A 26,842-nucleotide genomic window follows, 5' to 3' on the forward strand; every position below is an offset into this window, starting at 1 on the left:
ACATTCATCGCACAATTAATGGGTCCACGCGGGAGACCTTTATTAGAAAATGAGCAGTGTGAGCAGGTCCTGTCGTGGATGGCAGAAAGTGCTTCGAGCAAACTATCGTCCACCTACAGTTCTGCGCCGTCCACTGCTGCAAATCCGAATCCTCTGTCTGCTGCTCCTCCTTCCTCCCAGCCTCCTCACTCCACTACAATGACACATGCTCAGGAGCGGGAACACTCCCAGGAACTGTTCTCGGGCCCCTGCTCAGATTGGGCAGCAGTGGTTCCTCTCCCACCAGAGGAGTTTATCGTCACTGATGCCCAACCATTGGAAAGTTCCCGGGGTCCGGGGGATGAGGCTGGGGACTTCCGGCAACTGTCTCAAGACCTTTCAGTGGGTGAGGAGGACGATGACGATGAGACACAGTTGTCTATCGGTGAGGTAGTAGTAAGGGCAGTAAGTCCGAGGGAGGAGCGCACAGAGGATTCGGAGGAAGAGCAGCAGGACGATGAGGTGACTGACCCCACCTGGTTTGCAACGCCTACTCAGGACAGGTTTTCAGAGGGGGAGGCAAGGGCAGCAGCAGGGCAGGTTGCAAGAGGCAGTGCGGTGGCCAGGGGTAGAGGCAGGGCCAGACCGAATAATCCACCAACTGTTTCCCAAAGCGCACCCTCGCGCCATGCCACCCTGCAGAGGCCAAGGTGCTCTAAGGTCTGGCAGTTTTTCACAGAGACGCCTGACGACCGACGAACAGTGGTGTGCAACCTTTGTCGCGCCAAGATCAGCCGGGGAGCCACCACCAACAGCCTCACCACCACCAGCATGCGCAGACATATGATGGCCAAGCACCCCACAAGGTGGGACGAAGGCCGTTCACCGCCTCCGGTTTGCACCGCTGCCTCTCCCCCTGTGCCCCAACCTGCCACTGAGATCCAACCCCGCTCTGAGGACACAGGCACTACCGTCTCCTGGCCTGCACCCACACCCTCACCTCCGCTGTCCTCGGCCCAATCCAGCAATGTCTCGCACCGCACCGTCCAGCCGTCGCTAGCGCAAGTGTTTGAGCGCAAGCGCAAGTACGCCGCCACGCACCCGCACGCTCAAGCGTTAACCGTCCACATAGCCAAATTTATCAGGCTTGAGATGCTGCCGTATAGGGTGGTGGAAACGGAGTCATTCAAAAGTATGATGGCGGCGGCGGCCCCGCGCTACTCAGTTCCCAGTCGCCACTACTTTTCCCGATGTGCCGTCCCAGCCCTGCACGACCACGTCTCCCGCAACATTGTACGCACCCTCACCAACGCGGTTACTGCCAAGGTCCACTTAACAACGGACACGTGGACAAGCACAGGCGGGCAGGGCCACTACATCTCCCTGACGGCACATTGGGTGAATTTAGTGGAGGCTGGGACAGAGTCAGAGCCTGGGACCGCTCACGTCCTACCCACCCCCAGAATTGCGGGCCCCAGCTCGGTGGTGGTATCTGCGGTGGTGTATGCTTCCTCCACTAAACCACCCTCCTCCTCCTCCAACGCAACCTCTGTCTCGCAATCAAGATGTGTCAGCAGCAGCAGCGCGTCGCCAGCAGTCAGTGTCGCGCGTCGTGGCAGCACAGCGGTGGGCAAGCGTCAGCAGGCCGTGCTGAAACTACTCAGCTTAGGAGATAAGAGGCACACGGCCCATGAACTGCTGCAGGGTCTGACAGAGCAGACCGACCGCTGGCTTGCGCCGCTGAGCCTCCAACCGGGCATGGTCGTGTGTGACAACGGCCGTAACCTGATGGCGGCTCTGCAGCTCGGCAGCCTCACGCACGTGCCATGCCTGGCCCACGTCTTTAATTTGGTGGTTCAGCGCTTTCTGAAAAGCTACCCACGCTTGTCAGACCTGCTCGGAAAGGTGCGCCGGCTTTGCGCACATTTCCGCAAGTCCCACACGGACGCTGCCACCCTGCGGACCCTGCAACATCGGTTTAATCTGCCAGTGCACCGACTGCTGTGCGACGTGCCCACACGGTGGAACTCTACGCTCCACATGTTGGCCAGGCTCTATGAGCAGCGTAGAGCTATAGTGGAATACCAACTCCAACATGGGCGGCGCAGTGGGAGTCAGCCTCCTCAATTATTTTCAGAAGAGTGGGCCTGGTTGGCAGACATCTGCCAGGTCCTTCGAAACTTTGAGCAGTCTAACCAGGTGGTGAGCGGCGATGCTGCAATCATTAGCATCACCATTCCTCTGCTATGCATCTTGAGAAGTTCCCTGCAAAGCATAAAGGCAGACGCTTTGCGCTCGGAAACAGAGCCGGGGGAAGACAGTATGTCGCTGGATAGTCAGAGCACCCTCCTGTCTATATCTCAGCGCGTTCAGGAGGAGGAGGAGAAGCATGAGGAGGATGAGGAGGTGGGGAAGAGACAGCTTGGCCCACTGCTGACGGTACCTATGCTGCTTGCCTGTCATCCTTTCAGCGTGTATGGCCTGAGGAGGAGGAGGAGGATCCTGAAAGTGATCTTCCTAGTGAAGACAGCCATGTGTTGCGTACAGGTACCCTGGCACACATGGCTGACTTCATGTTAGGATGCCTTTCTCGTGACCCTCGCGTTGCACGCATTCTGGCCACTACGGATTACTGGGTGTACACACTGCTCGACCCACGGTATAAGGAGAACCTTTCCACTCTCATTCCCGAAAAGGAAAGGGGTTCGAGAGTGTTGCTATACCACAGGACCCTGGCGGACAAGCTGATGGTAAAATTCCTATCCGACAGCGCTAGTGGCAGAAGGCGCACTTCCGAGCGCCAGGTAGCAGGGGAGGTGCGGAGATCGAGCAGCATGTACAGCACAGGTAATACAACAGTCTTTAAGGCCCTGGACAGCTTTATGGCTCCCCAGCAAGACTGTGTCACCGCTCCCCAGTCAAGGCTGAGTCGGCGGGAGCACTGTAAAAGGATGGTGAGGGAGTACGTAGCCGATCGCACGACCGTCCTCCCTGACGCCTCTGCCACCTACAACTACTGGGTGTCGAAGCTGGACATGTGGCCTGAACTCGCGCTGTATGCCCTGGAGGTGCTTGCTTGTCCTGCGGCTAGCGTCCTGTCAGAGAGGGTGTTTAGTGCGGCTGGGGGAATCATCACAGATAAGCGTACCCGCCTGTCAACCGACAGTGCCGACAGGCTTACACTCATCAAGATGAACAAAGCCTGGATTTCCCCAGACTTCTCTTCTCCACCAGCGGACAGCAGCGATACCTAAGCAATATGTAGGCTGCACCCGCGGATGGAAGCATCGTTTTCTCTCACCATCCAAAACGGGGACATTTCTGCTTCATCAATCTGTGTATAATATTCCTCCTCCTCCTCCTCCTGCTCCTCCTCCTGAAACCTCACGTAATGACGCCGAACGGGCAATTTTTCTTAGGGCCACAAGGCTCACTCATATCATTTTTCTTAAAAATTTTTATACGTTTCAATGCTCTTAAAAGCGTTGAAACTTTAACTTGAACCAATTTTTCGTTAAACTGGGCTGCCTCCAGGCCTAGTTACCACTTAAGCCACATTAACCAAAGCGATTAATGGGTTTCACCTGCCTTCTTGGTTGGCCATGGCCAATTTTTCTGATGTACATTAGTACTGTTGATACAGCAATTTTTGTGGGCCCTCGCCTACAGTGTAATCAAATTAATTTTTAGCCCACCTGCATTACAGCTGACGTTACATCCGCTGTGTTGGGCAATGCAATGGGATATTTTTATGTACCGCCGGTGGCTTCCTGGCACCCACCCATGCTGTGGGTCCACAGAGAATTATAAATGCATCTGTTTCCACTTCTAAAGAACCCCAGTCAGACTGGGGCATGCAGTGTGGGCCGAAGCCCACCTGCATTAAGCACAACATTACTACCTCAGCTGTGTTGGGCAATGCAATGGGATATTTTTATGTACCGCCGGTGGGTTCCAGGGAGCCACCCATGCTGTCGGTCCACAGGGACTTGTAAATGCATCTGTTTCCACTTCTAAAGAACCCCAGTCAGACTGGGGCATGCAGTGTGGGCCGAAGCCCACCTGCATTAAGCACAACATTACTACCTCAGCTGTGTTGGGCAATGCAATGGGATATTTTTATGTACCGCCGGTGGGTTCCAGGGAGCCACCCATGCTGTCGGTCCACAGGGACTTGTAAATGCATCTGTTTCCACTTCTAAGGAACCCCAGTCAGACTGGGGCATGCAGTGTGGGCCGAAGCCCACCTGCATTAAGCACAACATTACTACCTCAGCTGTGTTGGGCAATGCAATGGGATATTTTTATGTACCGCCGGTGGCTTCCTGGCACCCACCCATGCTGTGGGTCCACAGAGAATTATAAATGCATCTGTTTCCACTTCTAAAGAACCCCAGTCAGACTGGGGCATGCAGTGTGGGCCGAAGCCCACCTGCATTAAGCACGACATTACTACCTCAGCTGTGTTGGGCAATGCAATGGGATATTTTTATGTACCGCCGGTGGCTTCCTGGCACCCACCCATGCTGTGGGTCCACAGAGAATTATAAATGCATCTGTTTCCACTTCTAAAGAACCCCAGTCTGACTGGGGCATGCAGTGTGGGCCGAAGCCCACCTGCATTAAGCACGACATTACTACCTCAGCTGTGTTGGGCAATGCAATGGGATATTTTTATGTACCGCCGGTGGCTTCCTGGCACCCACCCATGCTGTCGGTCCACAGGGAATTATAAATGCATCTGTTTCCACTTCTAAAGAACCCCAGTCTGACTGGGGCATGCAGTGTGGGCCGAAGCCCACCTGCATTAAGCCCGACATTACTACCTCAGATGTGTTGGGCAATGCAATGGGATATTTTTATGTACCGCCGGTGGGTTCCAGGGAGTCACCCATGCTGTGGGTCATAGGGACTTCACAATAGGGAGTTGTACCTGCCTGTGTCTATGAATTAAAAACCGCGGTCTGACTGGGGCATGCAGACACCTTGACAGAATGAATAGTGTGTGGCACATAGGTTCCCCATTGCTATGCCCACGTGTGCAGCTCCTGATGGCGGTGGCACAGGATTATATTGCTCATTGCTTCTGTACAGCATTGTGGGCTATCGCCCCGCCCCTTTTAAAGAGGGTCGCTGCCTAGCCGTGCCAACCCTCTGCAGTGTGTGCCTGCGGTTCCTCGTCATGGCAGACGCACTTATAAATAGACATGAGGGTGGTGTGGCATGAGGGCAGCTGAAGGCTGCGCAGGGACACTTTTGTGTGCGCTGTGGACACTGGGTCGTGCGGGGGGGCTGGGCAGCATGTAACCCAGGAGAAGTGGCAGCGGAGTGTCATGCAGGCAGTGATTGTGCTTTGTTGGAGGTAGTGTGGTGCTTAGCTAAGGTATCCATTGCTAATGAGGGCTTTTCAGAAGTAAAAGTTGTTGGTAGGGGGGGGGCCCACTCTTGCGGGTATTGTGGCTTAATAGTGGGACCTGTGAACTTGAGATGCAGCCCAACATGTAGCCCCTCGCCTGCCCTATCCGTTGCTGTGTCGTTCCCATCACTTTCTTGAATTGCCCAGATTTTCACACATGAAAACCTTAGCGAGCATCGGCGAAATACAAAAATGCTCGGGTCGCCCATTGACTTCAATGGGGTTCGTTATTCGAAACGAACCCTCGAGCATCGCGATAATTTCGTCCCGAGTAACGAGCACCCGAGCATTTTGGTGCTCGCTCATCTCTAATTATCACATAAACCGCATTAAAACTAAAATATATGAGCAGTCTCTTACATAATATCAAAAGGTCCTAATATTGATGCATGGACCGCATATGACTTGCCAATCTTAATAAGTTGAGATACTTGTTTATAGAAAATATTACAACTCAACCAAGCAGTGAAGCTCCACTGTAATACCAGACATAGCCCATGGACAATTGTGGCACAGTTTCAGAATAAAGCAACCACTTTTGTGCTCCTAGAATACCCAGTGAAAACAAATGGTTGATTCCATTGTATCATATATGATAATATTCTTTTTTTACTTGCAGGTACATATTACTCGACTGTAAATGTTTCTGCAATCACATAAGAGTAATGCTCTTCTACAAATTCCACAATTATAATATAGACTATAAAACTAATTGACATTTAATGAAGTGCTTTTCCCCCACTCCAAATAGGTTATGTCCTGTCATCTAGTTAATAGAAGCTATTCTCCCTTTCTTTTTTTGTCAGTGCTCAGCAGTTAACTAACCAAGATAACAATTCCAGTGATTATAGTAACACAGTCCGTTCTCATAGTTTCACAGTGTGTTTTGATTCAACGTCAAGAAATTTGCTGCATCAGAGTAAAATGAAAGTCATGTTTCTCTTCCTCATGTCTTCTGACATAATCTAACAATTTTTTGTATTGGTTTAAAGTAAACTATGGATTTGATGCATGACTCAATGAGTAAATCAGAACATGTTTTTCGAATCAGGCTACAGAAAGTAGAATGTGTGCAAGTGCATTTTTACAGTGCTGGACACATTAATGATTAAACTTTTGCCCTCAAACATTAGGCGTGACTGGAATGCTTTAGTACAACACATATGCATATAGTTTCCACTGTCCTAGTCCGATGACGTTATCCTGAATATGTTGAAGTATTTATTGCTTTGTTTAACAATAATAAAAATATTATTATGCTTGGAATCTATGTTTTCCTGGATTAATACAACAAGGACAGTCATTGGCTAGAAACAGGACATTGTAGATTATACAACAAAGAAACAGTCCATTACACCCTTAACTGGGCACATTTTTCTTTTATCAGCAGCAACACCAAGGCATTGTACAAGTGAAGTATTACATTCTTTGACCTGCAGCCAATGTTTTATCAACCTTTTTTCACAGCATCTACACACAATCTATCATTCTTGATATTGATTTTAATTTTATCACCTATAAATCTTGTTCTGTCTTTGAACTTTATAAAACCTTGTAACTTATTTCTGCCTATCTGCACAGCACCTTTCATTTCTTTGCTACGCTAAGTCCAATGGTTTAATTTATTATCCTCCAGTGACCCCTGGAGCTGTGTCCAAAGTTTTAAACTTTGAATATACTGTGTATCATCAGACATGTAAGCTTTTTCCAGCAATACAATTTTTCCATTTATATTCAAAACTTTGTCTAACTTGTGAATAAAACAGAGGGATCAAATTCACTTTCATGTAAAACCGCCTTTTAGATTGCACACTTCATGAATGCCAGGTGGTCTCATATTTACTTATATTGTGAACCAAATATAAGTCCATAATAGTTTACTTCTCCTAAAAAACATGAGATATTCTAGACTTACTATTCTAAACTTTACAACCTTTCCAAAATTGATCCATCTTATCCTATACCCTGATTCTCTAAAGATTTTTAACACTTTTTTCTGGATTTGAGTTTGACAACTTTATGTGAGGATGGGAGGATTTCCCAGGGGATATAATTCCTTTCTTCCATATCCTCCTGGGTTTACATTACGGTTTGGCCAAACACGAGGAATATCTGCCCATATGTGAGAATTATTGATTAATCCTATAATCAAGCATGGATCTCGCGATTTATGACTAAATACTTGTGGCAGGATTGCTGTTCTTCATATTATCAAGAGAGACCCCCTTATTGCCTTTTGTTGTACTTAATACAATAAATTGCATTACAGAGAACCCTAGCATTCATACTGACAATGAATACAGAATGCCTTTGAAATGGTCTCCTGTAATTTCATTCTAGTCTATCTGAAACAGTTTGGTCTAGGTCAAGACTTCCAACAACTGGAGATAACTTTGTGCTATCCATCAGCATGAATAGAGATTAATGTCATGTTATTACATGCAATATTAAGGTCACTTAACTTATTTAATGTTGGGAATAAAATTTTTCATTTTTGGATCCGTGACTCTGTAAGTTTGTGGTAGTGCTGTAAGTGACAGCAGGGCGAAAGAACATAGTCTCATTGTCCCCATGTAAAGCATGACTTTTGGATGTCAGTTAAACCCTCACTCCATCTTAAAACAACACAAAATACAGCCACTGGGATTCACAAATACTCTGAAATCTCCAGCTATTTGACGTACACCACCATGCCACACAACAATTCAGGGGTGGCACAATCTGGCTTGGCATTCTAGGAGAGCCAGTACAATTTAAGGACACAAAATGATCCTACTGAAGATCCTCACTCTGTGTTTTACCACCATGTCTACCCCTGGATGTCATTACCATTAAGATACCATTAAGGCTGACAGCTTCCAAACTTCAGCCTTTTTGTCATCATGAAGTGTAACATTCTTTATTAGTTAAAATTAGTTCATCATAGCTTGCCTGCAATTTCCACCTGACTCCTCAACTGCAAAATAAAAACTGAAGGTTTATAAAACATGTCATGCCACTTAAGATTTCCAACACTTTCTGACCTAAAATGGACTCCCCTTTTTTTAAATAACATGAATTTAAGACTAGAAGTCTAGGCAAGATCTATAAAAAAGGGGTTAAATTTTGCAAACCTCTAGGGAACATGGCTAAAGGATTGTCCTTCCCTTGGGCTTATGATGATAATTCTTCAAGGAAAGGGAATTCTCCAGCACTCCAAAGAATATACAGCATAAGTTAAAATTGTACTTTTATTGAATCAGGTTAAAAACAATGTAGAGGAACATAAAAATTAAAAAGGACTCATTGAACCAGGTTGCCTTGACTCTTATTCAAAGTAACATAGTATGTTAAGGTGAAAAAAGAAATGTGAGCATTTAGTTCCGCCTGTTACCCTCCCAATGATGATCCAAAGGAAGGCAACCCCCCCGCCCCCCCTTCCCAAAGGGAAAAAAAAATCCTTGCCAATTTTAAGTCTGGCGACCAATAAATCCAATAAAAGAAATCACGTGGAATCTGTCTGGTTTGGACTCCGGCCTGGCTTTGCATCTTACCAGCCTGACCCTGAAGTGGGATTATCTGAAGTGTTGCTAGTGGAACTTTTGCGTATTCCTGACCAAAGTAATCCATTGATTGACAACCCTTCTGAAGTATCCAGTGACTATAACATGTAATATTGTAAAGCTGAAAAAAGGCGCTTAGGTCTCACTTAAACTCTTTTATTGAATTTGCCATTATCATGTCCTCAGGTAGAGAGTTCCATGGTCTCACTGCTCTTACAGTAAAGAACCCCCTTCTATGTTGGTGTAGAAACCTTCTTTCCTCTAGACCCAGAGGACGCAACTTTGTTACAGTCCTGGGTATAAATAGATGATGGGAGAGATCTCTGTATTGTCCCCCGATATATTTATACATAGTTATTAGGTTGTTTTGTGCCAAATGAAGACATTTTTTCATACCAACGTGGCCAATTAATAATGATTTATTAACCCCTAAAAAAAATTTTCAATTTGTCTGGCTTAAAATTTTTATACATTGAAATACAATTTCTGGTTGTATTTGATATGCATCTTTCTCTTTCTCAAAATGTCAAAAAAAATTTAATAAAATACAAACTTGATAAGCGAAGCCACTCAGCCTCTCCTCAGTGACAACATGCTGACCAAAGCTGTTCACAGAATGATAGAGGTAGAAAATCACATAACTCACATTGATATAACTATGAGCTATGTAATTGTCTAAATCATCCTGTGATACACCAAAAAAAAATCATCAATGCAGTATGTTTAACCCCTTAATGACGCGGCCCCTTTTTCTTTTTCCATTTTCGTTTCTTCCTCCCCCCTTCAAAAAAATTGTAACTCCTTTATTTATCCATCAACATCGCTGTTTGAGTTGTATTTTTCAATGGTGCTATTTAAAGTATCATATAATGTACTGAAAAACTTTTTAAAAATTCTAAGTGGCGTAAACTGAAAAAAAAACGACATTTCACCATCTTTCATTGCGTCCTGTTTCTATGGCGCACAAACGGCAACAAAAGCAACATGATAACTTTATTCTATGGGTTTCTACGATTACTATGATACCAAACTTGTATAGGTTTTTTTTTACTGTACTACTCTTTTTTTTTTTCAAAGACATTTAATTTTTCAATTATTTTCCTGGTTCATTTTGTGCACGCAATAACTTTTGTATTTTTCCCACGACGTAGTTGAGCAGGAGTCATTTTTTGTGGGATGTCCTGTAGTTTCTGATAGTACCAATTTCGAATACATATGACTTTTTGATCGCTTTTTATTGCATTTTTTCTGGGAGACAGGGTAACTAAAAAAATGCATTTCTGGCATTCCTTTTTTTTTTTTAGACGACGTTCACTGTGCGGGAAAAATAATGCACTACTTTGATAGATCGGACTTTTACGGAGGCGGCGATACCAAATACATATTTTTATTTTATGATTTAGATTTTTTAATAATAGATATGGCAATAGGGGGGTGATTTAAACTTTTATAACTGTTTTTTTTTTTACAATTAAAAAAACTTTATTGATTTTTTTTTACTTTACTTTAAAGTCCCCCTGGGGGACTACAACCAGCGATGCTTTGATCGCTCCTGCAGTATGACGTAATGCTATAGCATTACGTCATACTGCCATTTAACAGGCAGTCTATCAAGCCACCCCATGGGGATGGCTTGATAGGCAGTCTAGTAAGGCATCCCTGGGGCCTTTCATTGGGCCCCCGGCAGCCATGACACCTGCTCGGCTCCCCTGATCAGAATTGGCAGCGGCATTTAAATGGCTAAAGGATGTTCCTTGTCCATTTAAATGGTTAATAGCCGCGATCGGCCGAAAGGCCAATAGCGGCTATTGCCCGCGGGTGTCAGCTGTTACAAACAGCTGACGCCCGCACTGTATCAAGAGAGGTTGCCCCTCTTGATGACGTACCTCTATGTCATGGAGAGGGAAGGGATTAAAAGGACTTTGGAGTGATTGTTCTCAGCAAGAGAAACTAAGTAATCTTGCAGATATGATAGCTTTTAATGGCTAACAAGAATACATGATGTTATGGTGCGCTTTAGAACCTGTGCACGGTTTTTGCTTAGACATAATGAAACAGATCTAAAAATGTATTTATATAAAAACATATACACATGATCACATGGGAGGGCACAAACATAATGTGCTTAATTTGCACTTCAAACTAATTCCAGTCCAGGATAAGACTTTTAGTTCTATACTAGCATGTCCCATTTGAAATTGTTTGTCTTGTCTTTTGCACCAGACCCCTGTGTGTTAGGTACCTGTTTACAATGAAAGGTAACATATCTATTATAAAGCTGGGAGGCATCTACCATGGACAACTGGTGACAGACAGAGCTCACCTGATCCCCCTACCTGCATAAAACCCTCTGCACAGGTCACAGAGCATGCACACAAAACTCTTCCCTAGAGGCCAGGGCTTGTTCACATCTGTGATAGGACTTTTTGTATGAATTACATCTCTTTGTTCCATTTTTGAAACAGAAAATAGTATTCAAACGGAAATAAGAGATTCAATTTTTCCCCATTAATTTCAATGGAGTTTTTTTAAAAATGGAATGCATTCAGTTTGCTTGCTGCCCCCAACAAGTTATCCCTGGACACCAGTTTTTTTAATACCCATATGCTACTGTAAAGCATATCTCTTAACTGCTCTTAACCGTGAAGAATAGCAATTGAGGCAAGAAGGCTGCCCTTATAATCATGTAAAGAGAATAGTCAATATGTATAGTTTTAGTAACTGATTTAACATAAATAAAGGTGATATAATTCCTTTAAGATCAGGAAACACAGGAACCAGTAATACTAATGATAATGACATCTACACTACCGTTCAAAAGTTTGGGGTCACATTGAAATGTCCTTATTTTTGAAGGAAAAGCACTGTACTTTTCAATGAAGATAACTTTAAACTAGTCCTAACTTTAAACAAATGCACTCTATACATTGCTAATGTGGTAAATGACTATTCTAGCTGCAAATGTCTGGTTTTTTGTGCAAAATCTACAAAGGTGAATAGAGGCCCATTTCCAGCAACTATCACTCCAGTGTTCTAATGGTACAATGTGTTTGCTCATTGGCTCAGAAGGCTAATTGATGATTAGAAAACCCTTGTGCAATCATGTTCACACATCTGAAAACAGTCTAGCTCGTTACAGAAGCTACAAAACTGACCTTCCTGTGAGCAGATTGAGTTTCTGGAGCATCACATTTGTGGGGTCAATTAAACGCTCAAAATGGCCAGAAAAAGAGAACTTTCATCTGAAACTCGACAGTCTATTCTTGTTCTTAGAAATGAAGGCTATTCCATGCGAGAAATTGCTAAGAAATTGAAGATTTCCTACAACGGTGTGTACTACTCCCTTCAGAGGACAGCACAAACAGGCTCTAACCAGAGTAGAAAAAGAAGTGGGAGGCCGCGTTGCACAACTAAGCAAGAAGATAAGCACATTAGAGTCTCTAGTTTGAGAAACAGACGCCTCACAGGTACCCAACTGGCATCTTCATTAAATAGTACCCGCAAAACACCAGTGTCAACATCTACAGTGAAGAGGCGGCTGCGGGATTTTGGGCGTCAGGGCAGAGTGGCAAAGAAAAAGCCATATCTGAGACTGGCCAATAAAAGAAATAGATTAAGATGGGCAAAAGAACACAGACATTGGACAGAGGAAGACTGGAAAAAAGTGTTGTGGACGGATGAATCCAAGTTTGAGGTGTTTGGATCACAAAGAAGAACGTTTGTGAGACGCAGAACAAATGAAAAGATGCTGGAAGAATGCCTGACGCCATCTGTTAAGCATGGTGGAGGTAATGTGATGGTCTGGGGTTGCTTTGGTGCTGGTAAGGTGGGAGATTTGTACAGGGTAAAAGGGATTCTGAATAAGGAAGGCTATCACTCCATTTTGCAACGCCATGCCATACCCAGTGGACAGCGCTTGATTGGAACCAATTTCATCCTACAACAGGACAATGACCCTAAACACACCTCCAAATTGTGCAAGAACTATTTACAGCAGAAGCAGGCAGCTGGTATTCTATCGGTAATGGAGTGGCCAGCGCAGTCACCAGATCTGAACCCCATTGAGCTGTTGTGGGAGCAGCTTGACCGTATGGTACGCCAGAAGTGCCCATCCAACCAATCCAACTTGTGGGAGATGCTTCTAGAAGCGTGGGGTGCAATTTCACAAGCTTACCTCAACAAATTAACAGCTAGAATGTCAAAGGTGTGCAATGCTGGAATTGCTGCAAAAGGAGGATTCTTTGACGAAAGCAAAGTTTGATGTAAAAACAATGTTATTTCAGATACAAATCATTATTTCTAACCTTGTCAATGTCTTGGCTCTATTGTCTATTCATTTCACAACGCATGGTGGTGAATAAGTGTGACTTTTCATGGAAAACACAAAATTGTTTGGGTGACCCCAAACTTTTGAACGGTAGTGTATATATATACAATTGAATGTCTGTCTGTCTGTCTGTCTGTTTGTCCTTTATGCACTACTACACCATTCATCCGATCGCCATGAAACTTTGGGAAGTTGTTGTGTACACTCCTGGGAAGATTACTGGCATAGTACAACTATCCTATGATAAATGGCGCGTGCGCGAGCGTCGTCGACAGTTACGTCCCCCCACGTAGATCGTTCGATTTCCATCATTGCCACTAATTCTCTCACTTCCCGATGTGGTAGAAACATGAAATTTGGCACGAGCATTGATTATGTCATAAATAGGAAAAGTTAATGGGTCCCAACTCGATTATTCAATTCTAAGTGCAAAATAATTAGCGTCTAAATTTTACGTACGAATCTAATTCTCTCACTTCCCAATGTCATAGAAACTTGAAATTCGGCACGAGCATTGATTATGTCCTTAATAGGAAACGTTAATGGGTCCCAACTCGATTATTCAATTCTAAGCGCCAAAGAATTAGCGTCCAAATTTTACGTACGGAATCTAATTTTCTCACTTCCCAATGTCATAGAAACTTTAAATTTGGCACGAGCATTGATTATGTCATAAATAGGAAAAGCTAATGGGTCCCAACTCGATTATTTAATTCTAAGTGCTAAACAATTAGCGGCCAAACTTTACGTATGGAATCTAATTCTTTCACTTCCCGATGTAATTTGGCACGAGCATTGATTATGTCATAAATAGGAAAAGTTAAAGGGTCCCAACTCGATTATTCAATTCTAAGCGCAAAAAAATTTGGGTCCAAATTTTACGTACGAAATCTAATTCTCTCACTTCCCAATGTCATAGAAACTTGAAATTTCGCATGAGCATTGATTATGTCATAAATAGGAAAAGTTAATGGGTCCCAACTCGATTATTTAATTCTAAGCGCTAAACAATTAGCGGACAAATTTTACGTACGAAATCTAATTCTCACACTTCCCGATGTAATTTGGCACGGGCATTGATTATGTCATAAATAGGAAAAGTTAATGGGTCCCAACTCAATTATTCAATTCTAAACGCAAAAGAATTAGCGTCCAAATTTTACGTACGGAATCTAATTCTCTCACTTCCTGATGTCATATATATATATATATATACATATACATATATATATATATATATATATATATATATATATATATATATATAAATGAATGACTGTCTGTCTGTCTGTTCTTTATGCATTACTACACCATTCATATAATCGCCATGAAACTTTGGGAAGTTGTTGAGTACACTCCTCCGAAGATTACTGGCATAGTACATTTATCCTAGGATAGGTGGCGCGCGTGCGAGCATCGTCGACAGTTATGCCCCCCAGACAAAGATCGTTTGATTTCCATCTCAAGCACGAAAGCAAAAGGCATTACGAGCAACGGGTTGCGTGTTCACCTACAAAATGATGCATCTGCCGAACGTTTCGCAAGACAATTGCTGGATATTGAGAATCCTGAGGTAAAATGAAAGCTGTGCTGTGATTGGTTGCTATTTCTTATACTGCTGAGGTAACATGAAAGCTGTGCTGTGATTGGTTGCTATATATTATACTGCTGAGGTAACATGAAAGCTGCGCTGTGATTGGTTGTTATATATTATAACGCTGAGGTAACTTGAAAGCTGCGCTGTGATTGGTTGTTATCTAGATATATAAAAACGAATGTATGTATGTATGTCTGTCTTCGCAGCAACGCACAACGGGTAAGCTAGTACTACATAAAAATAAGTGTCAGTAATGTATATTGATATTACAATGCTACTTTAGGTAAATGAGCTTAGCATCTTAAAAAATTCCTGTAACTACATTGAAAAACATTTTTCTATAAAAATTGAATGTTCACAAAAAAAACTTGATATCAAGAGATAGTTGGCCTATATAAAAGACGTATATGAATTAGCAATGCTTCAGGCAGTCCAGTCACTCATGATGTATTAATAGACGGCGTCAGCCAATCACAGCCATTCAGCATTGAATGGCTGTGATTGGCTGACGGCGCGTGAGTTAGCCAATCACAGCATTAGCTTTCTGGAGGCGGGGATTTCAAGCCCCGCATCCAGAAAGCAATGCTTTGTCGGGGACGAGGAGGAAGCGACAGCCTGCAGCAGCGCCGCAGAACGCCGGGGGAGGCGAGTACTGGTTTTTTTTTTACACTTTTTTTTTTGTATAGCCGGCGTATAAGACGACCCCCCGACTGCAGAGCAGATTTCGTCTTATACGCCGAAATATACGGTAATAATTCAGCTGGAATCTGAACAATTAAAGGGCCCTTACACTAGGACAATTATTGCACTTTATAGCGCTCTACACATCTTGCATTCATTCACATTAACTGATGCCCCAGTAAAGCTCCCAATCAAAATTATTTATATTATATACATTGTGGCAAATTACATGTCAAGTCAAAAAACCATCAGTTTGTTTTCCCGGATTGTCCCCAGAAAATCAGAGGAGGACAGCTGTTGCCCTGCAATGAGTAACATGATTGCCAATTCTAGATTCTTTTTAAAGCAACAACGATACTGTAGCTAAGGAAGGTCCTTGTGTTTTTCAATTTAAAGTAATTACTACTTTTGCATGACACCCCGCATCTGCTAACGGTGATGAAACAATCCCTGCCAGCAGACTAATATGTTTGGTGTTCAGCTAACAGGATAAAACTAAAGAGTTCAGTCATAAACTCAGCCAAAAATATTTTACCAAAAGAAAAGGGTGGTCCTGCAATGCAGTGAATAAATGGAAAATACCATGTTTGAAATGCTAAATCTAACAGTGTGATTAGTATTTAATAAGGGAGTTACACTTAAGCATCCAGAAAGTATGAAAAAATGTGTCATATTTGTTTATAGTTTAACTAAAATTGATGATGTTGATGAAGTCACTACATTTAAATGTATATTTCAAGCTTTCCTTATGAAAAAGAACATCAGACACTAGGGCTGTCGAATGTGATTCTCAACCACAAACAAATTGCTTAAAGGCCCATTTAGACACAACGATTATCGCTCAAAATTCGCTCTAAAGCCATCTTGTAAGCGATTATCGTTGTGTGTAACTACACTGACATTGTGCAGTTTTCGTTATCCCATCGCTCATCGTCGTCTTTCAGCATGCTGGAAGACAACGATCAGTCTTATCAGGAATTCACAGCGGGATACAGCTGATACTATTGTTTCAGCTGTATCCGGCTCAGTGAACACAGCCAGGGTATGAAGGACACAGCAGTCCAGCTGTGTTCTGCATACCCCGCTTGAAGTGCTCGGCAGTACAGTCAGGCACTCCGAGCAGAGAACAGCTGGATGTAGAAGACAAGCAGCCTCGCTTGTCTTCTGTATACCCCGCTCGGAGTGCAAGGTGATCGCTCAACGTTTGAGCGATCACCTTGCGCTGTAAAGGCACACAGCGATTATCACTCAAAATACATCTTTTGAGCAATAATCATTGTGTCTAAATGGGCCTTTACATAATAACTCTTATACTGCATACTTAGGTCATGCAAAACAAGACTATTTCAGACTTTTATCCAGGCTCGGACTGGCCCACCGGGGAGCCGGTGGCTCTCCTAGTGGGCCCTTGACTCCGCTCATGCTCTTATAGTGCTATGCAAAATTGAAAGGTAATATTTACTTGTCACTGTAACGGGGGTTTTATGCACCCCAGTCTAACATTGCTCTCATCTCCTTATTATAAACAGATTTGATACCTTCTTACCACAGAACTACTGATTTCATTGTGTATGTTCTTCATTCATGGTTTAAATTAGTCATAGCAGGAAAGAATGTATTGCTGTCTCATCGATGGCTCTTGAGGTTGGCCTTAGGCTGCAAATTACCCTGTAAAAAAATTGTCCTTTGCTGCACTCACTTCATTCTTCATAAAATGGTTTTTACTCTGTTTCCTCTGGGTACATGGACAGGAGAGTGTTTTGTATAGTCTAGGAAAGTTGATTAAGAGCTCATTTACTTAAGTATATGCAGATTTCAGTCTGTGAATACACAAAAGATTGCGTATCCAGTACATATGTGGCTCTGGTTGTGCTTTTTTTTTTGTGCACAAGCAAAATGCAAGCAGGGCCCATTGACTATATGTGCTTATATGCAGTGAATATGCATGAATCATGCATATTTATTGCATATTTGTGCATTGCCATTGATTTCAATGGGCTATTTCGGTGCGTAATATGCATCCAAATGGGACATGCTGCTTTTATTTTTACACCACCAAAGTCACATGAAAAATGTGCTCATCTGAATACCCCAATGCAAATCAATTCAGATTTAGCACCGCGTATTATGCACATAAAAAATATGCATGTAATATACAGCGCAAATACTCAGACTGAACAGCAGAATATTAGAGGAGCAATAAACTGCAAATGAACTATTTTCACATTTAAGGTTTGGGTAGATAGCCATGTTTCTTAGACTTAAAGATATTTTTGCATTAGAAAATTACCATTACTGATTTTATTTCATTATCTATAAATATAGTTTAATTTAATTTAAAGAATTATAGAAATATTGCAGTTTTCACATGGACCAATGAGCGCTAGGCTGATGTTTCTTGTTCTGTAGAGATCACTTCTCAGCAGTCATCTCATCATCACAGGCAGGATTTAAAGGAATTATAAAGCTGGAGGCAGATAACACAGAGTTACACCATTGACATTAGGTGGTTTTACCATCTTACCTAATCCCGCACCTTGAACAGAGGCATCTGCATATGACACAGAGCATGCCCACACAATTTCACAAGAGTAATTTTCTAATTAAGGCTCTAGGTGCTTACGGTAATGAAAATCTTTAGGTGCAGCCTAGGTGAGATGGTTGATAAGTCTTTGTCACAAATGACTCTAGAGCATTCTTGATCATGGCCAGAATGCAATCTTGGTGTAGCTGCAGTCTAGCTCAAATGAGGGCAGCATGATGCTAGAGATGCACAGAGTAGGTTACAAGTCGCACTTCAGCCTGTGTGAAAGAGAAGAAAGGAGTGGATTATATTTGCTCTTAGCCTATAGAATGAGGAGGAGGATCTGTAATCCCCTTCCTGTCCCTGATTGGTTTTGGATTACCCGGGGAGGGGGTAAACACAAACTTAGGTTCTTTTTATCACCCCCTCTTATCATAACATATTTGCTCCCTGATTATCATATATATATATAAGGAGTGGGGCCTTTTTTGGAAAAAAAAATTAGAAAAAATAAGCAGTTACTCATCTAATCACTCCTCTATGCCTATTAAGGAAATAGGCAAATTAAGCATTTACTAGCATCTGTAGTGCATCAAATAAGTCACACTTAGCAACACACACCAACAAACATTTTACATTGTGTGTATCTGATTTGACCATTTGTAGGAGGTGTACATTTCTATCACCCCTTCCTGCCTTCTTTATGTAAGGGGGGCTCCACCCCTGCAGGAGATGGGAGTCTTACATTAGGGGCCTGGGTCATAGCTAGTGTTCTATTAGTTTTCTCCCTGATTGCTCCTTCAGGACTAGTTCCATAGCTGTGTATTTGTAGGTAGTGCTTGTAGTATCACTACCATGTACTTTTACCAAAAAGAATGGGAGACATATGTTTTCGGTGCTGCACTACTTCAACTCTACTTGTGTTAGGCCCCGTCCAATAGCAGTATTTAATATCTCGCTGTCTGCCTTACAGTGGTACAACGATTTAAACAAATTGTTGCTTGAATAATCAATGTGCTCTGCTATACAGAGGAAATCTAGTATGGTAAATCGGTGCTCTTTTTTCAACAGCACTCGCAGAGTGAGGGTAATGAAGCTTGAACCAAGTTAGTTCTTATGCACTCGCCAAGCAAGTTCAACTGTCTCAAAGTCTTAGGAAATGTTACTCCGCTTTAGCTCCTTGGTACTCACTGTTTTCACTGTATGTGGCTAGAGTAGAGTAGGGATGGTGAAGCAGTGAACCCACACACTCATAGGATAATCACCATAAAACAGGCCATAGGTAGTTGTGGTCCTGTCAGGATAGACCACAACTGATGGCGTGAGATACAGTTTTTTTTTCCTGTAGAAACCAGTTGCAACTGCAGCAGAAGGGATGAGAGTGGTGAGTTTAGAGGGCTGCAGCATGCTCTCCCTCTCAGTGGTTGGCAATGTAGCTTTGGCTGTAAGCCGAGTTTGTATGTCATCTTAAACTTAACTCGAGCGTTGATTGTATGCCCAAGCTTCCAAGGCCTACCTGAGGTGTTCCAAGGCCTACAGATGAGGTGTTGAGACAACATTCTAACTGGTAGCCTTCCTTCTCTATCTTGCTGATTGCGCCAGGAAATCATCATAATAGCAAACTTTCTTACTATATATAACAGTGTGAGAGAGGGCGTCCCAACGCTCCATATGACCACCACTACATGACCTGCTGCATTTTTTTTACCTTTAAATAGCAAAATGCCCTATCAATATAGGCCACTAGATGGTAGCATAAAACTATTAATGAAGCTTTGTAGAGTAATAAATGTATCTGAATAGGCAAACCCATCACAAACCTTGATGGCACATAACAAGTGTACCCTCTTCTATTCCCCCCACTTAATATTGGTTGTCCTCCACCATATAAAAGCTAAAAAGAAATAAAAAACAGTACAAAAGGAGATATCATCACTTTACAACGTCCGTGGGATGTAGGTATGCGCTACTCCATACTCCCCATTGGACACGTTTGGAGAGTTGCCATATGTATAGTAGGCTAATGTGAATGTTTACAGTGGGGGAGGCCTCAACAGACACTGGTGAAGTGGAAGTCTCTACATTGGCAGCGTATACCTCTTGCTCCACCTTTTCTGCCTACACACACACACACACACAGGCTTCATCTCAAGATATCAAATTGGCCCAATAACCCTAAGGCCCAGACATGTCTGTGAGGAAAATGTGTTCCCCTTTACGAACGTCATAACACTCTGGAGAAATGTGTCACTAAGCCACAGACAGTCGATGGAAAAAAGGAGGTCACCCACCATCACATCTTCCACCCAGCCATAGCCATAGTCCACATCATATTAGGTGATATATATATATTAAAAAGAGTAAAGATAGTTCCAGCTACCAGAAATGCAAAACATCCTGAAATAATACTACTATTATTAATAATACATTACTTTTTAAAGTATTTTTTGCCTAGAAATAAAAAATGTTTAATAAGTTAATATAGTAAAATAATAATATTTTCAATATATTTACCAATACTGTGTGATATAGGTTTTGATGATTCCCTACTGCTCAGTGTGTACTTACATAACAACAGCCTTTGTAGCTAATGGACTAGGCAGTTAGGGATCTAGATAGAACTAAAACAACAGCAAATAAATAAAGTATTATTGTATTGCACCAAATTTTTAGCTATATTTAGTTTGGATAGTTAATGGATTTATGATAACATCCCTGAGATCAGGGGCAGAGAATGGGATAATATCTGCAAGAATAATGACCTAGGGCAGTGAAAAGATTAATAGCTTATTCCTGGAGGTCTACAGTTACGGTTTTTATCAAATTCCCTGGTGAAAAAAGATTAATGATAGCCTTACTAATAATCGAATATAGAAAAGGGTTAATATTTGCATTTATGGTGGTCTAGGGCATGGAAAGGGTTAATTACACCATCCTTGGATGTATACGGTAGTAAACAGATAACATGTACATCCCTGGTAGTCTATGGTAGAGAATAGGTTAATGTCAGTATCCTTAGTGGTCTAGGGTAGATAAATGCTTAATGCTAGGATCCCTGGTGGTCTAGGGTAGTGAAGGGAGTTTTCATTTCTCATGTCTAGTGGTTTACCTACCTCTCTAGTCTCCAGCACTGTGCTGTCTCTAACAAGAGGCTGAACTCTTTCCTCACTGCACTTGTTACAGGATAAACAGATTGATTCTCGCCCTTCCAGTTGTAACAGGTGGATGGTACGTGATGACACAGCTATGACAGACGGAGGTAAGCGCAGCTTTTTATTTTCAAAATAAATTTTACTTAACAAAAACATAATATTTATGTCACTCCGTAGAAGGGTCATTTTAACAAAACCCATTGTAAAGTAATTCAAATATAAATAAACGACTCTGATAGAATGACACACCATGATATCCTGTTACATTAAGAGTCAAGTTTAAGAGTAACTCATTTGTGTTACTCCCCACTCCCCAAGGGCCATCTTCCCCACAGTGACATGCTAGCTTCATCCCCTCCATAGTACTGTAAGAGTGCATGGCATCCAAAACTCCCTTTTCACTCCTCCGTGCCTCGGTTGTGTCACTGGCTGATGATGAGGTATCTCCATGGCACTAGCAGTCCCTCTAGTTCTCCTCTCCCATCATGGACTTGAGGGAGTGGGGCCGAAGTCAGACTGGTTAAGCTATTGAATCAGGGTCTGGAAGGGAATGTGGAAGAGCTCCTTTTACTCTGTAACACACTAGAGACAAGTGACTCTGCTGCTTTAAGGGAGCCCAGGGACTAATTCCACTCCCAGATGACATCACCAATGGGAAGAAGAGCAGCCAGAGAACAGTGCAAAGGACCTTTGGTCCTGCCCCGCACATGGCTCTACAGTGGGGACCATTAAACAGTATTAAACTACAGCTCCTGGTCTATAGCTCAGCTCCGTCCTGGCAAGTCAAAGCTAAGGAGGGGGGAGAAAGGCAGAAGGAAGGATATAGAAAGCAGATAGCTGCCTCACAGGCTTGAAGTGATGCAACTACAGTAAGAACAGTGTTCAGCCAAACATAATATGTTGAGCGATAATTTTACGGATAGACTGTTGTTGAGTATTGCTATTTTGCAGACAGAGATTACTTCCCAGGATTACTGCATATATTTAACAGTTGAAAGAACTTGCTTTAAATGGAAAATCACCAAAACCTGAAAATACTTGTTTATATATTTTCAGTGTGAGAACTCTTCAGTGCAATACAGGAATTAGTGTGTCCCTACGCCTGGCCAGGGTGGTCTTTACATTGACTGTGATCACTTGAGTGCATGCACATCACCAAGGGTAGCAGATTCTGAGGGAACTAACCGATTTGCTTAAACAGAAAAGTGTCCACACAGTGTGTAACTGTTATATGTTTTCTTACTTTAAATTGGCACATCAAGGCACCATGTGGGCATTTAAGTAAAGGACAAAAGTGGGCAGTGTGAATCACAGTAGAATCCAAGATTTAGTCAGGGATGTGCTAAGTTCCTGTTTCAGAGGCATGAAATATGTAGCAGATATAAAACCAATATAGTGTCAGCAATAGTTGAGGGCAAGGCCTTCCATTGTAGAAGGGATAAAAGACAATAAAAGGTTTTTCTACCCTCATTCTGGTGGGATTGTTTATTAGAGATGAGTGAGCATGCTCTTCCGAGCTTGCTACTCGTTCGAGTATTAAGGTACTCGAGATACTCGTTACTCGAGACGAACACCACACGGTACTTGAGTCAATTGCATTTCCCTTCCCCGCATGTTTAGCACCATTTTCTAGCCAATAAACATGCGGTGAAGGCATTACCACTTCCTGCTCTGATGTGCCAGCCCTCTCTTCCCCCACAGTAGTGAGTGGCTGGGCCGATCAGGTGACCACCGAGTACTTAAACTGGTCCCACCAGCAGCTCGCCTCAGACGCATGCTGGCAGTGGCTAGGGAAAGGGCTGATGCTTATACAGGGTAAGTGTTAGCGTAGGATCTTCTCTACAAATACCCCAACAGTCCTTCTTAGGGCTACTCCTCATTGTGTGCATTACAGTTGTGGCTGGCTGGGAGCAGTAGTAAACCAAGTTTTTTTTTAAGCATCTAGGGCTATGCAGGCCATTTTACCTGTACTGTTCTGTGTGTGCAGTGCATTAGGGACAGAGCTGGTGAGATAGAGCAAGTTTTACAGTCGGGATCCTCTCTACAAGAACCCCAACGGTCCTTCTTAGGGCTACTCCTCATCGTGTGCATTATAGTTGTGGCTGGCTGGGAGCAGTAGTGCACCATTTTGTTTCTAAAGCATCTATCCCTCTGCCGAGCATTACAGCCATAGCATTCTCAGTCTGCAGTGCATTGGGCAGAGTTTAGGGACAGAGCGGCTGAGATAGGTAAAGTTTTACAGCCGGGATCCTCTCTACAAGAACCCCAACGGTCCTTTTCAGGGCTACTCCTCACCGTGTGCATTATAGTTGTGGCTGGCTGGGAGCAGTCATGCACCCTTCTTTTTTTTAACGCATCTGGCCCTGTGCAGAGGGTTTCAGTTACACTGTTCTCAGTCTGCAGTGCATTAGACCAAGGTCTCACCGCTAAACAGTACACTAATATTTCCTGGGCCACTGCAAACTATTTCAGTTATATCGTTCTATGTCTGCAGAGCTTTAGAAAGAGGTCTCACCGCTAAACAGTACTGTAATATTTCCTGGGCCACTGCAAACTATTTCAGTTCTATTGTTCTATGTCTGCAGTGCATAAGACAGAGGTCTCACCACTAAACAGTACTCTAATATTTCCTGGGCCACTGCAAACGTTTTCAGTTATACCGTTCTATCTCTGCAGTGCATTAGAAAGAGGTCTCACCGCTAAACAGTACACTAATATTTCCTGGGCCACTGCAAACTATTTCAGTTATACCATTCTATGTCTGCAGTGCATTAGAAAGGTCTCTACGCGAAACAATACTGTTATATTTCCTAGGCCACTGCAAACTATTTCAGTTCTACCGTTCTCAGTCTGCAGTGCATTAGACCGAGGTCTCACCGCAAAACAATACATATTTCCTGGGCCACTGCAAAGCCTTTCAGTTATACCGTTCTATGTCTGCAGTGCATTAGACCGAGGTCTCATCGCTAAACAGTACTGTAATATTTCCTGGGCCACTGCAAGCTACTTCAGTTATATTGTTCTATGTCTGCAGTGCATTAGACAGAGGTCTCACCACTAAACAGTACTCTAATAATTCCTGGGCCAATGCAAACTATTTCAGTTATACCATTCTATGTCTGCAGTGCATTAGAAAGAGGTCTCACCGCTAAACAGTACACTAATATTTCCTGGGCCACTGCAAACTATTTCATTTATACCGTTCTATGTCTGCAGTGCATTAGAAAGGTCTCAACGCGAAACAGTACTGTAATATTTCGTAGGCCACTGCAAGCTATTTCAGTTATACCGTTTTCAGTCTGCAGTGCATTAGAACGAGGTCTCACCGCTAAACAGTACTGTAATATTTCCTAGGCCACTGCAAAGCCTTCCAGTTATACCGTTCTATGTCTGCAGTGCATTAGACCGAGGTCTCACCGCTAAACAGTACTGTAATATTTCGTAGGCCACTGCAAACTATTTCAGTTATACCGTTCTATGTCTGCAATGCATTAGACAGAGGTCTCACCGCTAAATAGTACACTAATATTTCCTGAGCCACTGCAAACTATTTCAGCTATACCGTTCTATGTCTGTGGAGCATTAGAAAGAATTTTCACCACGAAACAGTACTGTTATAATTCCTAGGCCACTGCAAACTATTTCAGTTATACCGTTCTCAGTCTGCAGTGCATTAGACCGAGGACTCACCGCAAAACAGTACTGTAATTTTTCCTGGCCCACTGCAAACTATTTCAGTTATACCGTTCTTTCTCTGCAGTGCATTAGAAAAAGGTCTCACCGCTAAACAGTACACTAATATTTCCTGGGCCACTGCAAACTATTTCAGTTATATCATTCTATGTCTGCAGTGCATTAGAAAGGTCTCAATGCGAAACAATACTGTTATATTTCCTGGGCCAATGCAAACTATTTCAGTTATACCGTTCTCAGTCTGCAGTGCATTAGACCGAGGTCTCACCGCAACAGAATACATATTTCCTGGGCCACTGCAAAGCCTTTCAGTTATACCGTTCTATGTCTGCAGTGCATTAGACCGAGGTCTCACTGCTAAACAGTACTGTAATAGTTCGTAGGCCACTGCAAACTATTTCAGTTATACCGTTCTATGTCTGCAGTGCATTAGACAGAGGTCTCACCACTAAACAGTACTCTAATAATTCCTGGGCCAATGCAAACTATTTCAGTTATACCATTCTATGTCTGCAGCGCATTAGAAAGAGGTCTCACCGCTAAACAGTACACTAATATTTCCTGGGCCACTGCAAACTATTTCATTTATACCGTTCTATGTCTGCAGTGCATTAGAAAGGTCTCAACGCGAAACAATACTGTTATATTTTCTAGGCTACTGCAAAGCCTTTCAGTTATACCGTTCTGTGTCTGCGGTGTTTTAGAAAGAGTTTTCACTGCGAAACAGTACTGTAATATTTCCTAGGCCACTGCAAACTATTTCAGTTATACCATTCTATGTCTGCAGTGCATTAGAAAGGTCTCAACGCGAAACAGTACTGTAATATTTCGTAGGCCACTGCAAGCTATTTTAGTTATACCGTTCTCAGTCTGCAGTGCATTAGAACGAGGTCTCACTGCTAAACAGTACTGTAATATTTCCTGGGCCACTGCAAAGCCTTCCAGTTATACCGTTCTATGTCTGCAGTGCATTAGACCGAGGTCTCACTGCTAAACAGTACTGTAATATTTCATAGGCCACTGCAAACTATTTCAGTTATACCGTTCTATGTCTGCAGTGCATTAGACAGAGGTCTCACCGCTAAATAGTACACTAATATTTCCTGGGCCACTGCAAACTATTTCAGCTATATCGTTTTATGTCTTTGGAGCATTAGAAAGAATTTTCACTGCAAAACAGTACTGTTATAATTCCTAGGCCACTGCAAACGATTTCCGTTATACCGTTCTCAGTCTGCAGTGCATTAGACCGAGGACTCACCGTGAAACAGTACTGTAATTTTTCCTGGCCCACTGCAAACTTTTTCAGTTATACCGTTCTCAGTCTGCAGTGCATTAGACAGAGGTGTCACCGCAAAACAGCACTCTAATATTTCCCAGGCCACTGCAAAGTATTTTAGCTCTGCCACTGTGCAGAGCGTCTCACAATACCCTTTTTCTGGGGGGGTTTGAGATAGCCGCAGTTACCAGCACTATCCACTGGCTTCTCCCACTCCATACAGCCTCTCTTATCTGCAAGTCTCTGTGAGCGGTAAATTATCCCTAGGTATCAGCGCAAGACAGCGGGTTAATTTTTTCAAGTCACAGCATAGAGCCTCCGCTATCTACAAGTCTCTGTGTGTGGTGAATTAGCCACAGTTGTCAGCGCTGTCCAGTGGGTTAATTTTTTTGGGCCCTGCTCTATCCTTAATCCGCCATGATGAGGAGTAGGGGTAAGGGTCGAGGACACGGATGCGGGCGTCCAAGTGAGGGTGTGGGCACAGGCAAAGTTCCTGGGCGGGGTAAATCACAGCCGGCTGCTGAGGGATTAGGAGAGAAGCAAGTTTCTGGCTCCCCAGATTCAAATCACAATTTGCGGGTCTGCGTGGTAGACCTTTATTACAAACAGAGAAGTGTGAGCAGGTCCTGTCATGGATGGCAGAAAACGCGTC

Source organism: Eleutherodactylus coqui, chromosome 1 (assembly GCF_035609145.1).
Source record: "Eleutherodactylus coqui strain aEleCoq1 chromosome 1, aEleCoq1.hap1, whole genome shotgun sequence".
Taxonomy (NCBI): domain Eukaryota; kingdom Metazoa; phylum Chordata; class Amphibia; order Anura; family Eleutherodactylidae; genus Eleutherodactylus; species Eleutherodactylus coqui.